Raw genomic sequence first — 10,841 nt, forward strand, 5'->3', positions numbered from 1 at the left:
CAAATAACCGTGGTTGAGGTCTAGTGATCTGCGGTTATAGCAAAACATTTGTCTGAATCCCCCTCCAAAATGTTAGTTTGCTTTTCTTTTCACTGTCATACACCTTGCTGATTTTAGTCATCATTGCAGTCCTTCATGATGGTTTGTATGATGGCACATTGGACGCCGTTTGCAACACCTCAATTAATCCCTTGTCTTCAACTAGGTTGATCGGCCTGCAGTTCATCGCTATTCACTTGGCCCGTCGGTCGCAGACTTGCTCATACGCGAAGAACTTTGCAATGGCTCGCTACATTAGCGTCTTTGTTGTTATCATTATCTATAGCTTTAGTCGCGGCTGCATTTATTTGTTTGAGCTGCTTCTTTGGTAAGCAAAATCCTTTTTATGCAGGAAGCATATCACTGTGCCTTTATCAATAGTGAGTTCAGGGCTTTTTTTAAAATACAATTCATCGGACCAACAACTCTCACATGCTCCTCCATTTTCACGTCTTCTCTCTGCTCCTGAACTTGCCCTCTGACGTACAATTGGAGCCTATCAGGTTATGCCAAACATGAATGACATCCAATCAGAGTCCACTTCAGGGTGTGACACTAACCATTATTTTTAAACCCCAACAACTCAAGCACAAGCCTCGTGCATCAAAACGGAGCTCATCATCACAAATAAACAGTGAAGTTAGAGATTAAAAATTAGATTAACCCTAAAAAAACTAAACGCTTTAAGTGTGACTGTAACTGAGTGATCGCAATTAATGCACTATTTTGACACCCCTAAATATATAATACAGAACGTGCCGATGAATAAAGTAATATAGTAGCGGTAGCAGATAGCGGGAATTATAATCTTTTGCTCCATTTTCTGCTCTGTGTCAAGATCTAATATCTGAAAGGTATAACACTAATGAGCTTCAGGTAAACACTACTTTAAAGATTATCAGCTTGAGACAGTGTGCTCTTGTTTAGTTCTGAATGTGGCAATGTGTTTCTGAACTGTTTGTGCAATGTATTTCTGAACTATTTGCTTAAAGGGCCTAGCTCGCTAGTGGAAGATGAAGATGATTTTTATAAATGAATATGATGAAATCAACATGTTTTTGCTTTTTTATTATAAAATATTCCAAATTTAGCCTTTTATTCACCTAAATTGATCAATTATCATAATTTTTTTTTTTTTGATTATTTTAGTACGTAAGGTTAAACCCTTCCAAGGTAAATGGCTTGAACATGATATAAACATCAAATGTTAAACTTTGAATTCATACTGTGAAAAAAAAAATACAAAAAACTAACTATAGAGGTGTCATATTTTCTTAAAGCCTTAAGTAAGACTGCAGTCGCAAACAGAATTTGTCTCTCAAAACTGCTACAGGCTTGAAAAAGAAAAAAACGTCTCTCTCTCTCTCTCTCTCTCTCTCTCTCTCTCTCTCTCTCTCTCTCTCTCTCTCTCTCTCTCTATATATATATATATATATATATATATATATATATATATATGTCCTGCAGAGGTCGTGGGTTCGAATCCGGCCCCGGCCTTCCTGTGTGGAGTATGCATGTTCTCCCTGTGCCTGCGTGGGTTTGCTCCGGGTATTCCGGTTTCCTCCCATATTCCAAAAACATGCCTGGTAGGTTAATTGACCGCACTCAATTGTCCGTAGGTATGACTTGGACTGCTAATGTTTGTTTGTCTCTGTGTGCCCTGCGATTAGCTGTTCATCGGTTTGGATTATATATATATATACACACACACGTATGTAGGTAGGTAAGTAGGCATATAGGTGAGGACAATCTAATATAAATGGGTAATAATAAAGGGAGAATTTTCACAACAATAAGGTAAAGGCGCTGGGAGACCAAACCTGAAATAAAGCAGAAGAACTTAACAAGGAGGAATTGCTGCAAATTACTGAAAGGATAATTGTTAGTATCTAATAAAGCAAGCCACAATCACCCTGTGCTCTAGCACTGATGAATGGCCAATGCGTTACAGCCTACAAGGGACAAGGAGTTCAGGGAAGAAAAACTGTTTGCATCCACACAACTAAATAATGAACATTTAAAGGGCCTCAAGCTGTGAAGTGATGTAGCACGGCATACTTAATCTGATATTAAGCAGCACAACAGTAAACACCAAATGCACAAAAGTATCAAGACACAGCACATGAATGTGAGAGATTTTACCTCAACTCCAACCAATGCTTTCGGGATGTTAGGTCAGAGACTGGGAGTCAGGCCCTCTCATTCAAAATCAGTGACCTCTGAACTGACTAACATTCTTCTGGATTCAATGGACAACATTTCCCACAGACACAAAGACTTCCCAAAAGGGGGGAAGTTGTTGTGGCTACAAGCGGGAGATTCAATGCTTCCAGTTCCTACAGGTGAGATTTGTACTAGCACCTGTAGCCTGAATCCCCATTCGCTATTTGGGTTGACGGCAACAAATGTCTTTCAAATGCACTTGAACTCAATGTATTTCTCTGAAGTCCAACAACTGAAAACTCAAATTTGATTAAAATGGTAAATGGCGTTCACTTCATCGCTATTTCTACACTAGGAGTGCCCAAGTCCGGTCCTCGAGAGACTTATGTACTGTCACGTCAGTAGCGGGATTTGTACCCAATAGCAGACATGACATGGAAGTGGAAAAGTAAAAGTCTTTATCAACGAAAATACAAAGTAACTACCAAGAGCAGGACTGGAGGCATCCTCACTCAAAGAAAGTTTGACGTATTGACAACATGTCACTGACTCGTGCTTATAAACTGCAAGACATCAGGTCTATATGACATAGTAATGGACAAAGCATAAAAGAACCTATAGCAACTGCATAGCAACTGATACATCAAGGAACAACCAGTCACAACAGTAACCCTAACCCTGAAAATGGCTGTCCACCACCATTCACCAGCCAACCTGACAGAACTGGAGAGGATCTGCAAGGAAGAATGGCAAGGGATCCCCAAATCCAGGTGTGGAAACACTTGTTGCATCATTCCCAAGAAGAGTCATGGCTGTACTAGCTCAAAAGGGTGCTTCTACTGAATATTGAGCACAGGTTCTTAATACTTATGACCATATGATATTTCAGTTTTCCTTTTTGAATAAATATGCAAAAAACATTTCTCTTTGGTTTTCTGTCAATATGGGGTGCTGAGTGTACATTAATGAGAAATAAAATGAACTTTTTTTTATTTTGGCAAATGGCTACAATGACACAGAAAGTGAAACATTTCAAGGGGTCTGATTACTTTCCGTACCCACTGTCAGATGTGGGTAGAGTAGCCTAAAATTGTACTCAAGTAAAAGTACTGTTACTTCAGAATAATATGAACTCAAGTAGAACTACAAAGTAGTCATCCAAATAATTACTTGAGTAAAAGTAAAAAAGTACTGGGTGAAAAAACTACTCAAGTACTGAGTAACTGTAGCAACGTCTCATTTCTTAATTTCTTTTCAAAACGACCATTCAATCAGACAAAAATACAAAATAATCATTAAAGTCCATCCAACAATACAATTAATTACATTTAATTAAAGAATAGAATTAAGAATAGAATTAAAGACTATCTTAAAATAATAAAGTAAATTCAAGAACTTTAATAAACAATAAAATAATAATAATAGTATGAATAAAACAAATAAATTAAGCACAAGTAGCAATAAATTACAGCCCCTGTACGTTTTTTTTAAACAGGCTCCGCAGTCAGAACAAGGTAGCCCATGAACTCTTATAAACTGTGCGTGTGTGTGTGTGTATGTGACAAAACATGCAAAACAAAAATGTTTCCCAAAGTATCACTCAGTGATGTCACTATCAAGCTTTAACAGTAGTTGTTTCTCAAGGTTCTTGCAGTGAAGCTGTGATCGTTTAGCAGTGAACACTGAGTCCAGCATGACTAAAACTCTCTCACAGGCTGCAGATGCAGACATTTTCGAACTGTTTCATCCGGAAACAACCCTTTCCGGCAGCTGAAGTTGAATATGATCACGTGACGAGACTGCCATACAGCTACGTTTGATTGGTGAAACAGAGTCACATGGTAGAGCCTGGCGCAGGTCTCTTGACAAAATAAATGCACCTTTCTCTGAGAGAGAGAGAAAGAGAGAGAGGGACACGTACGTACGCAAAGGGGATTTAAGTAACAGGTTCAATGTAGCCTAATGTAGCGGAGTAAGAATACAGTTATTTTTTCACAAATCTACTCAAGTAAAAGTAAAAAGGTTAACTTTAAAGTTAAAGTTAAAAATTAACTTTGACACAATGGCAATCTAATTTCTTATGAAATGAATTATTGTGGACCCGGCCTGCTCCCGATGCAGTCAAGCTCCAGCTGCACTGTGCCATATGTTTTGGGAATGCCCAATGTTGACGCGATTTTGGTCCTTGATGTTTGATACATTTTCATATCTCTGTGACAGAGAGATAAGTTCTGTCCCTGAAATTGCGTTGTTTGGGGTTCCTGCTGAAGTGGTGGTATCTGGTGCACAATCAGAGTTCATTGCATTTTTCTTCTTTGCTAGCCAGACTATGCTATAAGTCTCCTACACACAAGCACTAGGCTGGGTTGGGGATGTAATGTCGCATTTAAAACTTGAAAAGTTGAGATGCTCGATTAGGGCATCAAATCGAAGGTTTTATATGGTCTAGCAAACATTTCTGAATTATTTTAATTTGTTATTTCCTTCTCGAGACATTGAAGAAGCTGCTTGATTGACTCATTACTATGACGCCTTGGACTTTTATTTAATTTAGTCTTTGTTTTGTTTTGGTAGATCGTTGTTAGCTTATTAGTTGTAGTATTCATGGCATTGCTACTATTATTATTGTTATTGTCCTTTTTTATTTTATTTTATTTATTTTTTATTTGTCTTGTGATTTCTGTTTTTGGTCTTGTTAATTGGTGTTGTGTGTGTTAATGCAATAAAAGCCAATGAAAAAATATGAATAATAATAATAATATACTCCCGCGGGGGCGACAACTGCTACAGTGCATCACATGACCAACGATGTTGGCAACAGGTCTGCAACATGCCACTGCGTGTACGACGCCGCACGCATTCTCTCTTGTGATTGGTCCATTATGTCACATGTTGCGATGATGTACACTTTTCCCCAGCTCGGTTTTTTGAGGGCAATTTATTTGTCACCATGGAGGAGAGGATCCACCACGCAGCTTGTTGCTCTCTGTACCACCCTGATTTTGATGCAAATTAGAGATGCAGAAATGATTGGCTGGGATTACACTATGTTCTATCCCACCCTGGCACACAAAGGCGCAAACGCCCCCTTACACACAATTCTACTGCTGCAAAGTCTAGCAAAACACCAAAAGAAAACTCATGTGCACAGTTAGACTACAATTTGTGCTGGACTGGCTCCCGGAATGAAAAGAGCCCCTCCTGGATGACCAAGCAGGTTTTCAAAGTATTCACCCACCGACTCAAAATGTACTGAGTTGAGGTCGGCGGTGACCCAGCGCTTTTTATTTTTTCCTGCTCGGCTCTCGAAAAAGGAGAACACCTTTTTTGCTCTGCTCCCCACCAGCACTTATCTTCCCTGCTTGCTGGCTTGGTCTTGTGCAGTCATTTTTTCCAAACTATTATTCCAGCCTCCCACTGCATTTTCTTCCAAAAATAAAAAAAATCATGGTCTAGTCCAGGCAATCAAACAAATATTTTCGAAGAGAAGAGCCAGGAATGGGGAACTTGCTTGTCCAGACAGAATATTTGCAGTGGGGTACACTTTGTATTCCTGGAACAAGTAGAAGATTGTATGCTTGTCCATTCTTTCCGTGGAGGACGTGGAAGACGCATACATTTTTGAAATTTTGATAATTCTCCTGTTTGGAGCTGGCAATTTCCTTATTTATCGCAAAGATCAGAAGACGCTGACAGTACTATTGGAAATGGGTAAGCTGCCGGTCATATTTGATGGACTTGGGTGTGTGGTCAACACTACGACTCAGGCGATGAGTGAGCTGAACACGATTTTTGAAACACTGTGCAAATTGGATACCAATGTGGACAATGAGACAATGTTTTTTGGCATAACAGCTGGTGACCAATGACAGACTGGAATTATTTATTTTATTTTTTTTTCGACGTCACGTCTGCCCTTCATTGATTGGTTCTTTCGCTGTCTGTTTGCTCAGGTTTACGCCACCTCAGAAATGCTTTTTATGAGGCCAACCAGACTCATTTGCTAGTACAGCAATAATTCTAGATTTCCAGGCTAGCAAGTCCGGCCACCAGGCACTCGCCATTGACCCCTACCTCCAGGCTTGGCTCCAGAAGGAGACCCCAATGACATGTGCCCGGGCAACGGAAAACTGTGTCCATTTATAGTGTTCGTCATAGGGGGCCTTTGAGACATATTTTCTTCGATCTCCTGCATGGACTTCAGCAAATCAGTTTCTGCTTCCGCCACGTCTGGACTGTACACCTATCGTGCAATGTGAATACTATGTACTGTAAATCTTAAATTTACAGTATTTTTTTTTTTCGCCCACGGATCGGTTCATACAAGTCCATACTCTTCACGGCCCAGTAACTATTCACCGTCCGGGGAGGAGTTCTGGGCTTAGGGTTGTGTGGGGGTAGCGTGTGTGTCTGGAGGTTTTTGGGGTGATGAGTGCACTGCTAAAATAATAAACATGAATCCACAGATTTTTTTTTCACCAATATTGAATGACTTTTTAGCCTTAGCAATGTGGCTAGCCACGACTCTCTCAAAGAATTTACATTTGTTTGCATCAGTTTAGTGTATTGCTCATACTGTGCAGAGCGGTCTTCCTTCGTGCGTGGGCATCACCTGTCACCGTAAATCCATTTGCAAGTAAGTCTTCTGGTATTGTCTGTGAAATGTACACTGTAAAATGTACAATGAGTTCACTTTACTTGATAAAAAGTAAGGAAACTGATTGCCTCAAAATTCCCAAGTAAAGTAGATTTTAAGTTATTACTGAAAATAACTTTGTTTGGACAACTTAGGTAATGGCAGTAGACTTAATTGAATTTAACTCAAGTCATTAGTTAAGTTGACTGTAACATTTTGATCCAGACAACTCGGATAATGGCAGTGAACCTGAGTACATAGAACTCCAAATTGAAAGTTAAGTTGACTTTAAAATGTTAATTTTGACTACTTAAACTTGTGACTTATGTTATTTAAGATGCACTCGTAAAATTAAGTTTTCCTTACAAGTTCAAGCATTCACATTACTACATACCTGTCAACTTGTACGTTTTCCCCGTATTTTCGACGTTTTTTGATCATTTCAAATTGTGTACGCCGTATAACAATTTTTGTACGGAAAAAAAAAAAATCGTTTTTTGTTAGACCGACCTCGTCTTGCCCATTTCGGCTCTAATCCGGAGCGTCAGTTAGCGATTCCAACTGCAAATTTCGGCTAACTTTCATGAGCAAAGTGACCCCCACCCCGCTCGTTGAGCGATAAACACTGTTTAAGATTCTATATAGAAACATCCGTTCCCTTTCCCCCCACCTCTCCTGCTGAGCGATAAATACTGTGTAAGATTAAAAATAGATACTGTGTAAGATTATATACAGAAATGTACGGGCAAATTACAACTTTTGTAAGATTCAGCACAGCCCGGGGATGACAGGTATGTTACTAGAAAAATATCAGGAAACTGATTACCTTGATTTGTTCAAGTAAGATGAACTTCACCTGATGAGCTAATGAAACAAATATTAAATGGAAAACGAAGTTTAATCATTTAGCTTTTTTTTGTTCAGTTCCATACAGTTTTTAACTCACAGTTAAAACAAACTTTTTGGGCTTTGCTCTTTATATCACATCCAAAGGGAAAAAGAAAAAAAAACACACCATGAGGCAAAAATTGTAGGAAGTTGCCAAAAAGTCATAAAAACATGTACAATTACGTGAAAGTTAATTTACATATTTAAATAATCTATAACTGTAAATTTGATGTTTGAGACAACTCCTACTAAAAACTGCTCAGCACTTTCTGTTTTAGATTCTGATTGAATTAGTTTATAACTGCACTAGACATTGATTTTCAACAAATATTAAGTCTGAGATAACCAGCTAAAGAACAATCGTGTCACAAAAGGGAAAACAAAAGTAAAGTAGTGTTCACATTTCGCCACAATAAAATAAAATAATTCACTTTCTGAATTGTGGCGATGAGGTTCCCTCTCCCAGAAGGATTTGATAAAAGAAAGAAAACACCTTTCCAATAAGGGTAAACGTTTCAATGTGACCCAAGATGTCACATCACATTCAAACTGTGATTACATTCACTGCATGAGAATTTTTTTTAAGTGATTGTATTTTTGGTTGCAGTGATTTATGTCCAAGTGAGAAAAGCACCCTTTGGATGAAGTCAAAGGTGTTCTTCAGTTGTTGAGGATACTCCAAATTCAGGATGTATACGAGTCCAAAGAGCAAGCGCATGGCATGTGGAACATTATCAAGGTCATCCATTGCAATTCTTCCTTCCAAAATGATTGCGGTACCTGAAGACTGAAGGTGCAGTGAGTCAAGGGACATGGGTTTGTCCTCAGGAACGATAGTCAGGATTCCAATGGTGATGGCAGACACACATGGGTCATTGCAGTCCTAAAACCAATATCAGTAATACAGCCCCACTTACATATCAGATGTCAGCCTAATTTTTTTATGTCAGAAAACACAAGTCAGCAACGAAAAGTAAGCTTTATTCTGAAATTTGATATTCAAGTAAGTATGGCACATGCATAAATAATTAACAGATTCATCCATCCATCCATCCATTGTCTACCGCTTATCCGAGGTGGAGTCGCGGAGGCAGCAGCTTCAGTCGGGAAACCCAGACTTCCCTCTCCCCAGCAACATCTTCCAGCTCTTCCGAAAGGATCCCAAGGCGTTCCCAGGCAAGTCAGGAGACATAGTCTCTCCAGCATGTCCTGGGTCACCCTCGAGGCCTCCTGCCGATGGGACATGCCCGGAACACCTCACCAGGGAGGCATTCTAATCATATGCCCGAGCCACCTCAGCTGGCTCCTCTCAATGTGGAGGAGGTGGGGCTCGTTGGCAAGCGCCTGGTGGCCGAGCCTGCACCCATGGGGCCCGGCTGGGCTCATCCCGAAAAGGAAACGTGGGTCCCCCTTCTCATGGGCTCACCACCTGTGGGAGGGGCCAAAGGGGTCGACTGCCATGTAAGCTGGGCGGCGGCAGAAGGCAGGGACCTTGGCGGTCCGATGCTCGGCAACAAAAACTAGCTCTTGGGAATCAACAGATTGTTTAATTCATTCATGAGGATTAGGGCTGCCACCAACAATTATTTTAGTAATCAACTAGTCACCGATTATTTTTTGGGATCATACTTAAATTGCAGCTTAACAAGTTAATTCAAACATTTCTATTTAAACAAACTGAGAAAGTGCATTCCACAGTAACAAAACTATAGAATAACACACACACATTTTTAATATGTATACGATTTGTACGTGTACACGCACAAAACTTTCTTTGCTCTTTCAATCGCTAACAAGCGTGCTGTGATTACTGAAACTACACCTCTAAATGAACACTTTATTTACAGAGTTTTGGACGTGTAACGTTATCGTTACGTGAAGGGCTGTTTAACTTGAGCTTTCACATGCTAACAGTCATAGTTGGATGTAGCAGAGGGAATCCGGTCACTTTTCAAAATGAAGTATTTTTTAGTCTCAGATAATACATTAACCAGAAGTACTGGAGAATTATTTTTTTTCTTCCATCTGTGCAGCCCACCTTGGCCTGGTCCAAAGTGGCCTGGTGGTTGGGGACCACTGATATAAATAATATATTCACGCTATTATAACCACAATGCAACAGGGGCGGACCCATGGGTGGGCCTCGGTGGGCATAGGCCCACCCAGATTGACAGACTGCCAACCCAATGAGATTCATGAAATAAATATTATTTTAAATTTTTTGTAAATTATTAAATTATTTTTGCATTTGTGTTTTTTATTTTATTGAATATTAAGAATGGCACAATTGTGGTTGTCTAAGGAAGATCTTAACTTCATATTATTCAGTTGATCATTTTACTTGAATATACGTTGTCGAGATAGGAGGATTGTGCTCTGTGAGAGAAATATTCAGGCCCAGCCTGATTTTTCCAGGCCCACCCATTAGCCACATTCTGGCTCCGCCCCTGATGCATAATAGTCTTTTTGAACAAAAATGCATAATCAATAAATCAATGATATTGATGTAGGATTTGTTAATTATTATTTAATGTGTTCAGAGCAGATTGAGTGATGTAATATTATGAAATTGATTAATTAATTAATTAATTAATTAAAATTGCTGTTTGTAAAATGTAGAAGCTAGGGTCAAATAAATGTTATTTTCCTCAGAGTAATCAACATTTATTTAGAGTTTTGCCATTTTCCTGAGTCAATTCCAGCTAGGATAAGCGGTTCATATGATGGATGGATGGACTTATTCATAAGAAGGGGAAAAAAATCACTTCAACTAAAAATGTGGCCAGAGTATATGAATAATTTGGGGTTTAAGCTTCCACAGATGTGCCACACGGCGTAAGATGCTTACTTTGTGGTCGAGGTGTATCCGAGAGGACAGGCATGGACAACTTCCCATCAAACTTAGTCTCACTAGACTCGCCATCTTAGCATTCACAACAGCAACAGTAGCTTTCTCTTCACCCTCAAATCGCTTTCATGGAGTAGCAGCTCTAAATCCACCTCTGTGCGCCACATCCCACTCAGATGTGCTTCCGTGTCATCCAAATAGGGCAGGGATAATTGGCTCAGCAAACATGCTCTTATGGAGATGGGCCTCTATTATTGGTTTCCACTG

The sequence above is a fragment of the Filicampus tigris genome, chromosome 2 (genome assembly GCF_054856515.1).
Source record: "Filicampus tigris isolate MCC_2025a chromosome 2, RoL_Ftig_1.0, whole genome shotgun sequence".
Taxonomy (NCBI): domain Eukaryota; kingdom Metazoa; phylum Chordata; class Actinopteri; order Syngnathiformes; family Syngnathidae; genus Filicampus; species Filicampus tigris.